This window comes from Schistocerca cancellata, chromosome 7, assembly GCF_023864275.1.
Source record: "Schistocerca cancellata isolate TAMUIC-IGC-003103 chromosome 7, iqSchCanc2.1, whole genome shotgun sequence".
Lineage (NCBI taxonomy): Eukaryota > Metazoa > Arthropoda > Insecta > Orthoptera > Acrididae > Schistocerca > Schistocerca cancellata.
Window position 1 is genome coordinate 1,931,926 of NC_064632.1, and position 17,825 is coordinate 1,949,750.

Consider the following 17,825-nt stretch of genomic DNA (forward strand, 5'->3'; position numbering starts at 1 on the left):
CTCACTATTATGGGCAATTGGTATACAGGGTGTTACAAAAAGGTACGGCCAAACTTTCAGCAAACATTCCTCACACACAAATAAAGAAAAGATGTTATGTGGACATGTGTCCGGAAATGCTTAATTTCCATGTTAGAGCTCATTTTAGTTTCGCCAGTATGTACTGTACTTCCTCGATTCACCGCCAGTTGGCCCAATTGATAGAAGGTAATGTTGACTTTGGTGCTTGTGTTGACATGCGACTCATTGCTCTACAGTACTAGCATCAAGCACATCAGTATGTAGCATCAACTGGTTAGTGTTCATCACGAACATGGTTTTGCAGTCAGTGCAATGTTTACAAATGCAGAGTTGGCAGATGCCCATTTGATGTATGGATTAGCACGGGGCAATAGCCATGGCGCGGTACGTTTGTATCGAGACAGATTTCCAGAACGAAGGTGTCCCGACAGGAAGACGTTCGAAGCAATTGATCGGCGTCTTAGGGAGCACGGTACATTCCAGCCTATGACTCGCGACTGGGGAAGACCTAGAACGACAAGGACACCTGCAATGAACGAGGCAATTCTTCATGCAGTTGACAATAACCCTAATGTCAGCGTCAGAGAAGTTGCTGCTGTACAAGGTAACGTTGACCACGTCACTGTATGCAGAGTGCTACGGGAGAACCAGTTGTTTCTGTACCATGTACAGCGTGTGCAGGCACTATCAGCAGCTGATTGGCCTCCATGGGTACACTTCTGCAAATGGTTCATCCAACAATGTGTCAATCCTCATTTTAGTGCAAATGTTCTCTTTACGGATGAGGCTTCATTCCAACGTGATCAAATTGTAAATTTTCACAATCAACACGTATGGGCTGACGAGAATCCGCACGCAATTGTGCAATCATGTCATAAACACAGATTTTCTGTGAACGTTTGGGCAGACATTGTTGGTGATGTCTTGATTGGGCCCCATGTTCTTCCACCTACGCACAATGGAGCACGTTATCATGATGTCATATGGGATACTCTACCTGTGCTGCTAGAACATGTGCCTTTACAAGTACAACACAACATGTGGTTCATGCACCATGGAGCTCCTGCACATTTCAGTCGAAGTGTTCGTACGCTTCTCAACAACAGATTTGGTGACCGATGGATTGGTAGAGGCGGACCAATTCCATGGCCTCCATGCCCTCCTGACCTCAACCCTCTTGACTTTCATTTATGGGGGCATTTGAAAGCTCTTGTCTACGCAACCCCGGTACCAAATGTAGAGACTCTTTGTAGTGTTGGCAGAAGAGCCAACACTGTGTTGCAAGAAAAGGCCGAAATGCACGCGTCAACTCACGCAGGTGGGCGGTAGGTCTGAAACAGGATACGTAATGAATGCTATAAAGAAAAGTAGGTAACTGCTGGAATACTTAACTTTAATCCATCATTTGTATACAGCATTCTTGATGATACAAGTGAGACTCTCTCTAGAAGTGGTTAATGGCGCCTTGCTAGGTCGTAGCCACGGACTTAGCGGAAGGCTATTCTATCTATCTCTCGGCAAATGAGAGAAAGGCTTCGTCAGTGTAGTCGCTAGCAAAGTCGTCCGTACAACTGGGGGGAGTGCTAGTACGTCTCTCTAGACCTGCCGTGTGGTGGCGCTCGGTCTGCAATTACTGACAGTGGCGACACGCGGGTCCGACATGTACTAATGGACCGCGGCCGATTTAAAGCTACCACCTAGCAAGTGTGGTGTCTGGCGGTGACACCACACTCTTCGTGCTCGTATTGTGGACGGCTGTGATACAATACGCCATTCTCCAGGGCTGCATCAGCGCATCAGGGATTCCATGCGATGGAGGGTGGCTGCAGGTATCCTCGCTAACGCAGGACATTTTGAACATTTCCTGTAACAAAGTGTTTGAAGTCACGCTAGTATGTTCTGTTGCTGTGTGTTTCCATTCCGTGATTAATGTGATTTGAAGAGAAGTAATAAAATGAGCTCTAACATGGAAAATAAGCATTTTCTAACACATGTCCACATAACATATTTTCTTTCTTTGTGTGTGAGGAATGTTTCCTGAAAGTTTGGCCGTACCTGTATATGTGGGGTGGGGTGGGGGCGGGGTGGGGTGGGCGGGGGAGAACCTCAAAAAATAGCATAAATGCAACTACCACAACTAACAGAACTGTAAAGATGAGAAACAAGTTAAAACTGTCTCAGCATACTCAGCTGACAAGGAATAAGTGCCAAAAATATTATACACTTACATGATACTCCCCTTCCTGTTAATATTGATGATATAATCTATTCATTGTTTTTGCCATCATTGCAGTAAGATTTAAGTTTCTCTAACAGCATTCTTTAATTTGCACTGTCAAAGCCTTTAACAGAGCACAAAAAAATTTTGGCTGGTCATATGTAATTCTTGTGTTGCATAGTTCGAGCAATAGTAAATGGTATATGATAGAATCGTCTTTAGACGCCCTAAACTGTGATTCATTGTCTCTTTTTCCAAAAATGCAGGCATATTTACAATTTCATTACTTTAAGGCCTAATGTTCAATGTGAAATAACTGATTTTAAAAATTAGGTCTATCGCCATACTTCCACAAGGGTCTAATATTAAAATATTTTACTCTGGAAAAATATGAAAATGTTGGGTTATTGATGTGATTGGGCACAATCACTGAGTGAGTAAAACTGTGCTAAATATTTTGCTCAAAATGTGATAAAAAAATCTGCAAGATTTGAATTAAAGTGGGCCATACTACTCAACACCTGTTTTATTAGTTGATCATACAATCACATTATTTATAGTTTCAGGTAAGATTCATTCATATAATTTTTACCCTTATGGACAGTGTTTGAACTCAAATATCTCATGATGACACAATTTTTACTTCTTTCCTTTCTTCCTTTTCTCTTCCCAAAATCTCTTCATCCTTTGACTATGCTCTTGTTTCCTTTGTTCCGTCCAAAATGCTCCCGTCTTCCTCTTCTCATTTACCATAAATTTTGCGTTCCTAATTTTGTTCCTGAATTCCTTTCTGTCTTTTATCATTTGTTTGTTGAACCCCAGCTGCCTTATGTCTTCCACTATTTCATGATGCCAATTTGTTTTAAGGCTTGAATGTTTTACTAGATCAAAGATTCTCTTTCTAAGTCTGGTGTTGTCCATTCTCTGCATGTGTCCATAGAAACTTAGTCTGCATTTTCTGATCATGTCTGTGAGTCTGTCAGTGTGTTGGTATAACCCATTGGTAGGTCTTTTCATCCTGTGTATTGGTCCGAATATTTTACTGAGAATTTTGTGTTCTATTTTTTCTTTGTCTATATTGCCTGATGTTCCAATTGTGGTCGTTTCTGATGCATATAGTGCTTCCGGTAATACAACTGTTTTGTAGTGTCTAATTTTAGCCTGTCTTGATATGCTTTTCTTATTATACTGTGACCATGTGAGTTTGTATTCTTTCTGGAGTCTTTCTGTTCATTCTATGTTCGATGCCTTGTTTGATCCTCCTATTTGTATGTATTCCCCTAAATATTTAAATTTTTCAACTCTTTTTACAGATCCATACATTGTTTGCATGATGTGTACATTGTTGGTTTGTCGTTCCATGTATTGAGTCTTCTCATACGATATCCGTAGACCTGATTTGGCAGCTATTTCATGTAGGTGTTCCAGTGCTTCCTTTGCCTCCTGTGTGTTGTTACTAAGTATGGATATGTCATTTGCAAATGCCAGACATTTTATGATTGTTTTTGTTTCACGTGTTCTTCCTAGCTGTATTCCTTTCACTTGTTCTTCCCATTGTTTGACAATTTTGTCTAAGACTATGTTAAACAGGAATGGTGAAAGCCCATCTTCTTGTCGGATGCCTGTGTTTATCTGGAAGGGTACCGAAATTTCTTCCATGAACTTAATCTTTGAGGTGGTGTCTGTGAGCATCTATTGTATAATTGCCCTGGCTTTTCTGTCGATGCGATATTCTTCCAGTATGTCAAAGAGCGTTTGCTGGTCTATGGAGTCTTATGCTTTTTTAAAGTCAACAAAGGTAACTACAGTGTTTCTCATCTGTCTGACTTTCAAAAGTGCTCTCAAGTTCAAGAACTGTTCTATGCCTGATCTCCCTCTTCTGAAGCCTGCCTGGTATTCCCCTATTTGCTGCTCTGCTTGTGGTTCTAGTCTGTTTAATAACACCTTTGAGAGAATTTTGTATGTTACTGGTACTAGAGAAATACCTCTGTAATTATTTGGATCTGACTTATCATCCTTTTTATGTAGGGGATGGATCGAAGCACATTTCCATTCCTCTGGCAACTTCTCTGTGACCCAAATTTCTGAGATAATCTTAAAAATTTGCTTGGTGATGTTTTCATCTTGGAGCTTCCAGATCTCGGCAATAATACCATCTTCTCCTGCTGCTCTGTTATTTTTCATTTGTTTGATGATTCTCTCTATCTCTTCTATTGTGGGTGGATTAGAATCTGGGTTGGATGTGGCCTTTTGGAAGGTTAATCTTTCTGTGGGTTTTTTGCAATTCAAAAGTTCATCAAAGTATTGTTTGAGGATTTTGCAATTTTCTTTCATGTTCACTTCGAGGGATCCATCTGTTCTTCGGAAGCCGACGAATCTATCTGTTCTTCGGAAGCAGAGCCTAGAAGGTTGATAACCTTTCATATTTTCTTTGAATGTTCTGTAAAAATTTCTAGTGTTATTTCTGTTGAAATCTTCGTCAATTTCTTTCAACCTGTTGTTGTCATATGCCCGTTTTTCTATTCTGATTTCCTTTGTTGATTGTTTCTGAATCTCGTGAAATTCTTTCCATGTTTCTGATGTTCTGTTACTGCTGAATTTCTTCCATGCCTGTGTTCTTCTTTCAATGGCTAGATCACAAATCACGTTCCACCACCTATGTTTTCATTTCCTAGGAGTTTGCCCCCATCGCATTGCCTTCTGAATTGTTTACGCAAAGTCTGTCCAAGTGTCTGTTGAATGCCTATAATCTCTTCAACAACTTTGTCCCTGTTTATCTTCAAGTATTCCGGATCAGGTTTGACTACTTTGTTTCGTGCTGTTTTTTTCTGTCTTGGGATTGTCCTAATCTTAACTTGTAGTAAATAATGATCAAACTCGTAAAGTCCCTTACATGTTGTGACATTCAGAATTTCCCGCGTACATTTGGTGGAAATGGCCACATAATCAATCTGGAATTCTCTCCACACGGTGTTGGGTGCTTTCACTCTTTTCGTCTTGGCTTTTGAAATTGCTTCGACATTAACTTTGAGGTTGAAATTTTGACGATATTTTATGGAGTGTTCTCCATTTTTGTTTGTACGAATGTGTGCTGAGTGCGGACCTGTTATTTGTTTGCACTTACTTTTTTTACCTAATTGCACATTAAAACTTCCCATTAAAATTTTCATGTGTCTTTCTGGAATGTTGTTGGTTACTTCTTCCATGTCTTCCGAGAAGTTTTCGACTTCTTGTGGCTTTTTTCTATAAAGGTTATTTGTTGGTGCATGAGCACGGGTAATTGTGAATGCTTTATTACCTGATTTGAAGGGGAGTGTGGAAATACATTCTGATATGGAACTGAAATCTATGATGTTATCCACGACTGATTTATGTACAGCAAATCCTGTACCAAACAGTGATGGTACGCTTCTTCTGACAGCAGGTTTCCCTTTGTAGATCCTGTAATTTTCTGTATTGAAATGGTTTTCATCTCTGAAGCGCATCTCTCTAATGGCAAGAATTTTGATATGAAATTTTTCTAGTATGTCTGAGTTGTTTTAGTTTCCCAAGTTTGAAGAGTGTGTTTATATTGAGAGTGCCAATGTAGTGTTTGCGAAGAGATTTTGGAAAGCTCCGATTCTTTTGAGATAAGATATTCAGGTAAGATATTAATAATAAAGCAAATAATGAACTGGTTTCCAGCTAATGGGTAGCTCTGGACAGCAATGATCCAGATCCACAAGATATGCAGTGTTTCACATAGTTCTGTTAGAAGTAACATTCTTCTTTCTTATGACAATGCCACATTGTATGAAGTGTAAGAAAGGAAGGGGGAGAAACAAAGGCCATTCTCCCACAGAAAGACTTGCTTTTAATGTATTAAAGTCCACTTAATTATAAAAAGCTGCTGTCACAATGCACTAACCTTTTAAACTGAAAATCGCTTAATTATTATGCCAAACTACCTGGGCATGCTATCCATGTAGTGCACAATGACCTACCCTCTCCTCCACAGTACTTTAGGGATGAAGTGTGACAGTTCACAAAATTTGAAAACCCCTGTTGCATTGGTGGCGGCATCAGCGATGATGGCAGGCAGATCTTCAGCCAAACTAAGGGGTGCCCTAATGTAAGTATACAAAATACGCAGAACCGAACAGCACGAATATGAGGGAGCCACATCTACACCAGGTCCGGACTGCACATAATCATGATCTGAAAAAACACCCTATAAAACTGCATGCAGGACCTATCAGCAGCCCACACCTTTCTGCTGAGGAATTTCAAAATATTCAGTGATTTGACACAACCTGTTTGCAGTCTTTCAGTTGTGAAAGCCAGGTTAATTCCATGTCAGTAGGCCCAAAAGGTGTACACTGTTCATAAAGTTTAAAATACTGTCCCTTTCCCTTGTTGTGAACTTTGGCTGGTTAAAAAATCGACAACCAAATTTATTTAATTGATGCATGTAGCGTACTCTGGTGAGAACTTAATATTAGTTTAATAGGCCTAAGTTTACAGACTTCGAACAGTCAGCTGTAGTTGCCTCGTGCTGTAACATCAGAGGAAGAGTAGACGATAGTGAAGTCATCCACAAAGAGTATTTAAAGAAGTTCCTGATTGCAGAGCAATCATCTTCAGTAGAATTAAGTTGTCAACGGCAGATTGGGGATTCGGGAAGCCAGATGAGGTGGCTGGTGATGATGCACTTGAGAATCTTAATCACAGAGCTGATAAGGGTTACACACCGGTAACTGTTAGGGTTGGTACAATCCTTGTACGGTTTCCATAATGGGATTAACATTGCCTTCTTCCAAGTGGAGGGAGGGGGGGAGAGGGGGTACTGTCCATCAAACCATGTCTGATTGAAACATAAGAACCTGCTTTTGGTATAATGAATCTGATCAGTTCCTGGAACAGTGTCTTTGGCTACAGACAGAGCTGATTCCAATTCCCACTTGCAGAATGGTAAACTAAGATGTCTTCATCTCCACAGTCCTACGGAACATCTGGAATTCAGGAATTTGTCCAAACGACACAGTGAAAATAAAAGTGTGTTCAGCTAAAGCCTGATCCATGTATCTAGCAGTGCCCACCAAGATTCCATTCCTCAATAAGTTTGCAACATGAGGTGTACCACCCTAACTTAAATCTGCCCTACTGATTCCCAATTTTGTGCAGTGGAGGCAAACTGATTAATGAAAGTCACGAATTCCTTCCTGCAGTTCCTCTTCAGTTCTTTTATCATTCACCTCACTTGTGTATGGATGGTGTTTTAATTTCAGAAAGGCTGTGTATTTGGCTCTGATTGCCAAGCAACATTCTTGATTCCATCTCGGGACAGGCCATCATCTGAGGGGGTTGCTAGACTGTGGAATGGAACCAGCAACAGTTCAGTGGATCACAAAGGTGACATGTTACCATATTACTTTTTTGAGGTTGAATAACAAGTTAACTGTTTTTGTTCTATTGATTTTTGTTTATTCCTAACTAATTTTTGGCTTATTGGGCCACCCTAAGGAAACAACTGACTAGCATCCACAAGGGACACTCGTCCTTAGATAATCAAACATTATAAGCAGAGATACGATCTATCTGCACACAATGTTGAGCACCAAACTTGTTTTTTAACTTTGTAAATTACACTTCACACTATGGACAATATTAAATACAATAAATAATTAAACTACACAATATTACACATATGATCCACTGAACTGGTGCTGATTCCATTCCCCAGCATAGCAAACACATCAGTTGTTGTCCCAGGAACATTTCTGTTGTTCAGAAATGGCCTACGGACTGTCTTTCAAACATTTGCCCTTTGAAACATTCATCCTTGTAGTCTTCTGTCAACCATCATCAGTGCCAGCAGGTGGATCCACACTGTAAGGTGGTCACTGGAATGTAAATCTGTGGCCACTTCTCACTCAAATGAGTCTGCAAGATGTGGGGAACAAAAACAGAGGTCAGCAGCAAAAGATTACTGTAGAAAAGTGTGTCATCTCAACAGAGTTCAAAATGCAGATACACTAAATGGATAAGGTGCTTGATAATTCGACACCTGGGGCATGTGGTAGCCAAGCCCCACAGCACATTATGTGCAATGTTGTTACCAATGAGGAGAGATGGGTGGGGGAGTGCCTGGAAGAGCTCTGTCACTGCACCTGTATCCCACCTGTATCCAACGGATAGTAAGGTGAAAGATATAAAGAACACATTATGTTTTTAGTGTGAGGACTTCCACTGAAACTTCATGTACGATCGTGGTAAGAGGACAGAAGTGCTATCTGTCATCAACGAAAACAGCCACCATACTCTTCGCCCTGTCTCCCATAGGATTGTCCTTCCTGTACGGGTGGTAGCCCATAAAGCTGGTGTAACGGTAACTTCAAAATGAGTTTCTTTTAAGCAGATGCAGAACTGTCTCTCCCATGCCAGAAGCTGCAATTCTTTCAAATGTGTTTGATACCCACTTAAGTTCCACTGCAATTTCGTAATCACTGACTAGAGATGGACATCCTCGTCCTCCTCTCTCAAAGGCAGTGATTTACCCGAGAGGTCTGGGGGAACATTAGATGGTACCCATATCTCTGGTTCCTCCATGTGAATATCAATAGCCTCAACAGTAAAATCAAAATCTAAAAACAGATGATTTAGCTGTGACTATCGTCGATTTTGAATTACTTTGTTTGGGACTTTTTCCTTACTTATGGGAGGAGTTGGTTGCATGGATTGAGGAGACGGCTTAGTGGAACTCAGATGGTGTGCAGTGGTATCTTGCTGACGTTCGAAGCCCATCCTTGATGACTTCTGAATGGTTTCTGTGTCAAATGTAGTTTTTCCCTGCTGGTACATTGAAAAGTGCATGTACTCATACTTGAATCTGTGGTCTGGGTTTGTGTGGTGGCATTACACTTTGCGAATGGCTTCTTGAAAACCAGCACAAAATAAGTAGCAAATGCCATAGTTTGCATAGCTTGAAAAGCTTTATTACCTTCACCTTAGGGTATGTGTCTCCTAACTTTCAACTCTTGAATTTTCCTTTCTTCATTACAAACTACGCACTTCTTACTCCATACTGGGCGATCCCCAGAGTAGTTTTTAAATACTGGTATTCTCAAATCTTTGGCATTTTAAATGTCACATTGTACTGGGAATAAACAAGTAAACCGTAAGACGGATATAATCTCTAAGAATATGTTCAAGTAATTCTGGAGTGTTGAAGGTCAGAACAAGTGCTGCAGTTTTTTTCCAAAGTGCCACTGACTGTACTCATAGTTCTGCACTTCTGTGACATCTATGTTTTTTTTCCATTCATCACATAATTCCTCAGAGTCCATCTCCATTATACTGAAACAGGTACCCACACCTTACAGAAGTTAAGGTACTTTGTGTGACATTTCAGTTTCAACTACAAGTGTGAACATTATTAAGTCAATTAACACTTTTTTAAGTACTAAGCAATAACCTCCAACCCCCTTAAGAATATAGAAAGAAGAAATCATCTCAAAGCTTCTCTCTGTTCTCTTGATTACGATGAAAGTGTTATGACAAACTAGTGCCTTGACACTATAATTTTGAGACTATACTACTTGGGCAGACTGACTGACTTTGTTGGGTAGATGCAGCTTCTTGATTGTACACCTGTCCCAGCAGGAGTAGACTTGGGTTGAGGTCACTCCAAAGGAATCCCATGAGCTGCCAGGGAAGCTGATATCAAACCAGGAAGAGCTGCGCAAGCCTTATACAACTTGGGGGGGGGGGGGGGCAGATGCTCCAGAGCAACAGCCAATCAGCCCATTTGCATGCAGCATAAAACCAGTCCAGGCAGTGATGCCAAGCCTGCCATTCTCTGAAACACACAATGTTCCATTGTCACACCTAAATATGGTCCCTGATGTATGCCCAGAGTTTATGGTAGAAGAGGTCTGGCAGTGCTGGCCAGTTCCCAGCTGCGAAACGTGGAGATGCTGTGCCCGTACCCAACCACTACCAGCAGAGCCCACAGGAAAAAAAAAAACCAGCCCTCTCTCCCAAAGCTGTGGGACACACTCTGTCAGACCCCTCCTCTGAGGCCGTAACTGGCTTGTGCTGTAGAGAATTAAGGGCACTCATGTAGTCGGAACAAACAAGGAATTTAGCAGTTGCAGCACATCTCATCTGCTCTAGTGCCCTCAACATTGTGTATAATGCAGTGCTGAACATTGGGAAGCTTTGAGGCAACCTGATCTTGTGAACACAGTCATGAAAAATAACAGAGAAACCAAGATAGTCCCTGTGTATATATCCATCTATGTATACATACCCCTCACCAGTGACTCCAGCTCATACTTAACATGGTTCCAAAACAGCCTATTGCTTGTGGACAATTTGAGATGGATGAGCAACATTATGGTATGCTCATGAATTGGAAACAGCAAGGATTTTATATGCCTGATGAACAATGAAGAGTTGCTGCCAGATGGTAAGTGGAAGAACCCTAGTCTCTTTACCCATACTGGGTATGGTCCTGGTCCTGTGAGCAACTGTGACCAGTATGATCGCCTCATGGTGAAGTCCACCAGTGCCCTCCAGGTCAGAAGGTCTCGCTAACCTGTGCACTGAGCACCCATAGTCAGGCCACCGTCTAACGAAATCCCTATAAAACTGCAGCAGGCACAACTTGTCCGTTCCCCAAAACCTGCGGGTGGGGTGATATTTCTCGCCCAAAACTATTAGACAGCATATCACCAACTCAGAAAATAGTGTTTAGATAAGAAGAATCCAAGTGGCCACAAAAGCCCGACTGGTGCAGCTGTCCTAGAATACTGGGCCTCCGAGCCATATCGTACACCTTACTGATGTCAAAAAGTGTTCCTACACAATGCTGTTTATGTTGGTAAACCTGCTGAATACCTGCCTCTAGCAGGGTCACGTTGTCAACACTGACTGACGTCTATTCCCTCTAAGTTCTTTTCTATACAGATTGTTAAAGCAATGCTCTGGTAATTACTGGGACATGTTTGGTACTTTCCTGGTTTGAGGAAAGATACTGAACTTGGCTCCCTCAATGAATTGCAAAATTGTACTGTCTGCCATTTTGAGTTAAAATATTTTAGCAGGATTTTTTTTAACAGCATTTGCTTGTTTCACAGCATGTTGCGCTGTATTGGGTGCAGGATCGAAAGTATTAGACATTGCTGAATCCAGCTCCCACATTGAAAAAAGGCCACACAGCCGGCCCGCATTGCTGAGTGGAATTCGTCAATCCACCTTCTAACACGGCCTGAGCACTTAAGGGTGGATAACACGGCTGCATGGTGGATTACACTTGTGACATGGGGTCCATCCATTTCTGGATGCTCCCCCTGTTTAAACATAGGTATCTGGCTGAACAATATCCAGTTTGTTCTGCTCACCATTCATTTTGGCAGCTGCCTTTCAAGAACTGCTCCATCTCATAGGTGCATCTGGTTTGGGAAGTGGTCACCGGAATGAAGGTCATCAGTAACTTCCTGGAAGGAGGGGAGCGGGAGGGGGGGGGGGGGGGGCAGAAAGAGATGTCTACAGCTGAGGCTGACTCTTTAGCAGAGTTGAAAAGAGTGAGATTGCCCATGTTGTTGATACACAGCTCCTGAAACATCATGAGGCTCCTTAAAACTTGGAGCAAGTAGAGTTTGGGCCCCATACTACTGCTATGGTGCAGAATAATAAGAGGTTGGAAATTAGAAATTTTTACTAAAACTCATTAACATTGCCACAGGCAAAATCAAGTCATGCCAAAGACACGAGGCAGAAACAAGAAGACAGCCATTATGTCACAAGGCCCTCGACACATTATGATGTCACCTGCAGAGTGAGAATACGCATTCAACAGAAAGAAGACTGTGACAGAAAACCAAAGGAAGTGAGACAAGCATATTTGTTATCTCATAAGACACCCATCGCTTACACAAGAGCACCCAGCAAGGAACTGACACAGTAGTTAACAGTCATTAAGTGAATATAGCATAATAAGGACACATGCAGTCATTACGAGCCAAGTCTCATGACGCAGCCTCATGCTAGCTCCCGTTAAATACTCCGGCGTTCTATCTCTTGTGATGAGTTGATTATTGGGACTGATGGCATTCACAGTTATAGCACTCAATTCCATGACAATGATACTGTAGCGAATCTATGTCCTAGATGCTCCAGCACAGTCTATGAAGTAGCTGAAAATGTACTCGAGATGACGGTCTCCACCTGACGAACTTCCTGCTGCTCACCACCTACCATCTACTGATGGAGAAACTCCTGGCAACACCGCATCACATGGTGCTGCCAGCAATGAACTTCAATGTGGAAGCCAGCAAAGGGGGCTTTTGGCATCCACATTCGTGTTCAACATCCAGGCGCTGTCATGTGCTAAAACCTAATGGGCTGGTAAGGAGGAGATCAACTGACCACACAACTACCAACAATAGGTGCACTGTTGACGAGTCATCAAGGGTTACTGTAGAATTCGGTGCAGGACAGAGGACACTCCAGCAACCTATACAAGACCACTTCACACTGAGAAATGGCTGAAACTGCCTGCTGGCAACAAGCCGCGGTGCCAAGGTCATAAACATCTCACCTAGTCATGCAGATGCTGAGCTGACTCAGAAGACAACAGCTAGACTCCAATACACATCCATATAATGCATCAGTCAAGGTTGGTATGGAAGAACAACAACCTGTCGAAGACACACCACAGGTTCCCAACAGCATCCTGACTTCATGCAGGGCTGTCTCCACTCGGCCCCTCTGAAATATGTTACTGGCACTGAAGTTTCCCAGTAGGGGAAATGATTGAGGGGATGGAGATGAGTTGTTCTATAAGATCTCCAAGAACTTTGGAACCTAAAGCTTCTTGTCACAGGTATCTGTTTGTGGTGATATTGCCCCTCCTCATTTAAGCAAGTGTTCTATTATAGATTCTTTCCACAAGTCTGGGTACAGCCCCTGTGACCGTATACAAATGAAAAGATCACGGAGAGTTTATTTCGATTCCCTACGTAACTGTCTCAATATGCTACGCGTAATACTACTTGGTCCTGAGGCTGTTTCCATAGTCTTAGAAAGGGAATATTTAAGATTCCTTATAGAGAAGGGGGAGTTACATTCTTCTTGGTTGTCTGAACTGAAATCCATCTGTACCCTCTTGGGACTGTATTTTAAAGAATGGAAGTAACTACTCATCAGCTATGTTATTCCAGCAAGAGAATTTAAAACATTCCCATTAATTGTTATGGCAGGGGTAGGTGTCAATCTTCTTTCTGTCTCCTTTACCAGAGACACTCTTCATTGAGTTCCATATTCTTGTACCTGGTGTGGAATGGATGACATCGATTGATTTTGAAATCTTTTGCTACGACCTCCTTATGAGCCCTTTAACTGCTCACTGTACTTTTGCTCTTGCGACTCAAAAAGATGCAAGGTTCTCTCCTGACGGACTGGCACTGAACCTTTGCAGTGCCACTTGTCTGTTCCTGACTGCAACATAGAATTTGTTGTTCCACCAGATGGCAAGCTGCCTCTAATGGTCTTCTGAAGTCTTTGGTGTGGGTGTATCAGTGGGATAGTGGCTAACACTTGTAATATGATACACATGGTTCTAGGCACTGGCTCTGTGTTGAGATTTACTAATTGTTAACATTTTTAAAACTGCAAAGATTTAAATGATCTTTTACTTCCATTGTTAACATTTTTAAAACTGCAAGGATTTAAATGATCTTTTACTTCCATACCAAATATATTAGATAAGACTTAAACACATTCTTTTCAGTGGAGTAAATGATTGTACATTCAGTGGTGTAAATTTTTGGATATGTGGTGTATATAGGCAATATTTGGTACATTTTGTACTTTTGATAACTTTAGAAGCTCATAGCATAATAGGAAAGCTCTTAACTCACTACAACTGTCAAAGCAGACAATACAAGGTTATTATAAATGACTAAATCAATTCCATAAATTCACTGTAGTTACATTAATTAGCATATTATCAGAAAAGACAACACTCATATGGAAAAAACTCAAGAAGTTTTGTACTGCTGGAGCCGCACTTCAGGTTTCTGCCACAAGAGTGCAGCAGTGAGCAGTTAGATAAAATGGGACAGGCACCACGAAAACGTACAAGGTGCTATCCAAAATTTTCGGGACTGGTGCTGCCATCTGTTGAAAACCTTACCTTTGGACTTATGGTCACCATCACCCTAGAAGTAATTCCCTCCTGCACATACACACCGGTCCCAGCACTTCTGCCACTGGTCAAACATTTTCTAGAAGTCCTGTTCTTTGAGGGTGTTTATCACCGCCAGCGGTGCTTCTTGAATCCTCTCTAGAGTGTCGAACTGACGGCCTTTCAAGTTGAGCTTCAGTTTTGGGAATAGTGTGAAGTTGCAAGGTGCCAAATCTGGCGAGTACAGTGGGTGAGGTACAACCACCATGTTGTTTTTTGCCAAAAAGGTCCTGGTGAGCAAGGACGTGTGACAGGGCGAGTTGTCATGACGCAGCAGCCAGTTCCCTTGGCTCCAAAGTTCGGGCCGTCGTCGCCACACGTTTTCAAGGAGCCATCGCAAAACACCACAGCAGTACGCGGAATTCACTGTTCGGTTGGGTGGGATGAATTCTTTGTGCAAAATTCCCTTGGTATGAAAGAAAATGATGATCATGCTCTTCACAGTGTGAGCATCATCTTCAACATCTGTACGGCCAGCCCTGAACCAAGCATGCCATTCAAACACACGTGTATGGCTCATGCTCTGTCCCCCAAATACTTGCTGAATCACTGCAAGGGTCTATGTAGCACTTTTCCTGAGATTTGCACAGAATTTGATACACACACTCTGTTCTGTTCACGGATCCATCGCAAAATTGCCACACACCAAACACAGAGTATTACAGAAATCACTGTGGACATGCAACACGTCCTCCCAGCTAAATGCCACTCCGCACACTGACTCGTCAGATATGCAGCTCTCACCACCTAGCGGTGCAAAGATCTACTACTCCTACTTTCCAGATGGCAGCACCCGTCCCAAAAATTATGGATTCCACCTCGTATACCGTGCCTGAAATTCATTAACATCAGTCTGCTGTAACAGAGCAAAGACGCTTCAGAACAAAGATCCACCAACTGTCCACTTCATTTGGCAATGATATGTGCAGTTTGAAACTTCAGGATACCTCTGCACTGGGAAATCACTGGGTCGGCCTGTAGTGACTGAAGAAATGGTTGACTACACGTGGGCGAGTTTTGTACTTGGCCCACAGAAGTCTATGAGCAGGATCAAGCAGACAGCTGGTCATAACACAACCGACCATTTGGAAGATCTTAAGGAAACAACTCAAGCTGAAGCCTTACTGCTTGCAACTGCTACAAGCTGTAAGTCCCAATCACAAAGCCAGACATCAGGATCTTTGAATTTTCAGCACAACTGCAATAGCTTATGGAAGAGGAACAGTTTTGTGACAAACACATCTTCAGTGAAAAAGCAACATTGAGATTCACCAAAAGTTAATGTGTTCTGTGCATTCCCACAGTTTGAAGTTAATGGTCCCTTCTCCTTTTTCGAAAACAGTGCTACAGGACTTATGTCTCTGGACATCTTGGAAAACCAACTCATGAAACAGCTGTAGACCGACAGTGTGGACTTCATCTACCACTAAGATGGTGCTGCATCCCACTTCCATTATGATGTTCATGAATTCTTAAACAGGAAACTGAGAAACTGATTGATCAGTTGTGGTGGTGATGGTCAGCAATTCATGTTATAGCCTCCATGCTATTCTGACCCAACCCCACTGAAACATTTCTTTTTATGTGTAAATAAATTTAAGCCCCAAAACTAAAAAAATTATGTAAACCTACGTAAGAAACCTTGTATTTTTGTATGGTTTATCAGTATAATACAGCTCTGGTCATTTTTAAGGCAGTTATGGTATTCACAAAGAGCAAATCATTAAACAAACAAGGAAGACATTAATTTTTACAATTGTTATACACCACAATGCTATGGTCCCGGCAAATGTTTTGTGCACTTACAGCACACTGTCTTTGTTTTTCTGTCCTTTGAAGCAGGACACAATGAACACGTTCTCTCCAGATGACTCACTGTGATGTTGTTACCACTGCTGTTTCTGTGTTTTAGGGATAGTAATGAACTTTTTCATATCCAGATACATGGATTTCTGTAAAAAGGGATTACACAATCTGATCATAAATGGTTGTACCATCTCCACTGAAAGGTCCTTGATGAAAAGTCTCCCCTTGTGCAAAAGCCCTTCATATGTGAGATGATGTGTTTTGTAAAGAATAAAGGCATTTAGAGTACATGCATACATTATGTTGCACCAGAGAGCCACTGGCCACAATTTAAGTTTGTCTTTTGCATGTATAATTACGCACTAGTTGATCCATAACATCCACACCACCCTTCGTTTGGTTATAAAAATTCACAATCACAGGCTTCCATTTTGGACGTTGTTGATCTATACATTATTCATAATGCATGGTGCTTAGGAGATTACGCACTTGTTTTTCTTTGGTGATAAACTAATTTCCGTCATTTCTTCTTTAAATGCAAATATACTTGAATTTGCTGCTCTACTCCTATTTGGCTTCACCTCTTTTGGAATTTCTCTTTCATTCATCCTCATTGTTCCCACAGCAGTTACGTTTTTACTCAACATATGTTTTGCCAATGGTACACTTGTAAAATAATTATGTACGGTAAGATTTCTGGCCATACTAGCAATATTGCCTGCCAGGGTTTTCATTGTGGTAAGGTCCAAATTTTTCTGGGGTGGCTCATCTGGTTCTCTTTCCGTGTACACAATCCTGTCAATGGCATAACCAGCTTCAGCTTCGCACATCCAGAATATTTTCATTCCATACTTTCCAGGCATATACTGCACAAACCCACAATGGCCACTAAATGGAATAGCTATTCATCCACGGTAACATTACTTTTAGATATCATTATTTTCTTGCACTGTCCTGTAAATATTTTCCATGCATAGGGTATAGCAGCAAGCTTATCAGTTTGTAACCTAGCCTCTTGTGTTTTTTTTGTCACCAGATCAAATGAATCTTCTTATTGCCTCAAATTGACTTACAGATATTGTAGCTCTATGTAACGGATTGGAAAACTTTCCCAGAAAAAGTACCCTGATTGGACCATCCCAACCCTTATCTGCTCCAATATGAAGTAAAATTCCCCAGAAGGCGAACATTTCGTCTAGCTACATCATTCCAGTTATTTTTCTTGATACAGAAACTCTTCTTGCTTCTAGGTTTGTGCATCTCACAATTTCATTCACAATGGCTAGAGGAATAAATAAATCCCAAGCATCTTTGGGGGTGCAAGTGATTATGCCCCTTAGTGGCCCTGGAATAAATTTCACCAAATTGTGTGCAAGCATTTTATTTTGCACAAGGGGGGGGGGGGGGGGGGGGGGGGGGGGGAGTGACTTACTCCATTGCATACCATTTGGAGCAACATTTATGTTAGCATTTTCACTGTTTATTTGTCCAGAGGCATTATTAGCACCACCATCACCACCACCACCACCACCACCACCACCACTGCTACTT

At 41.7% G+C, this 17,825-nt stretch overlaps 1 protein-coding gene across 1 annotated transcript in view; it reads right to left on the reverse strand.

Annotated features, from left to right (window-relative positions):
* The window catches only part of LOC126092052 (TATA-box-binding protein), a 66,536-nt gene that overhangs the window by 19,875 nt on the left and 28,836 nt on the right, over window positions 1-17,825 (reverse strand). The window lies entirely within an intron of this gene.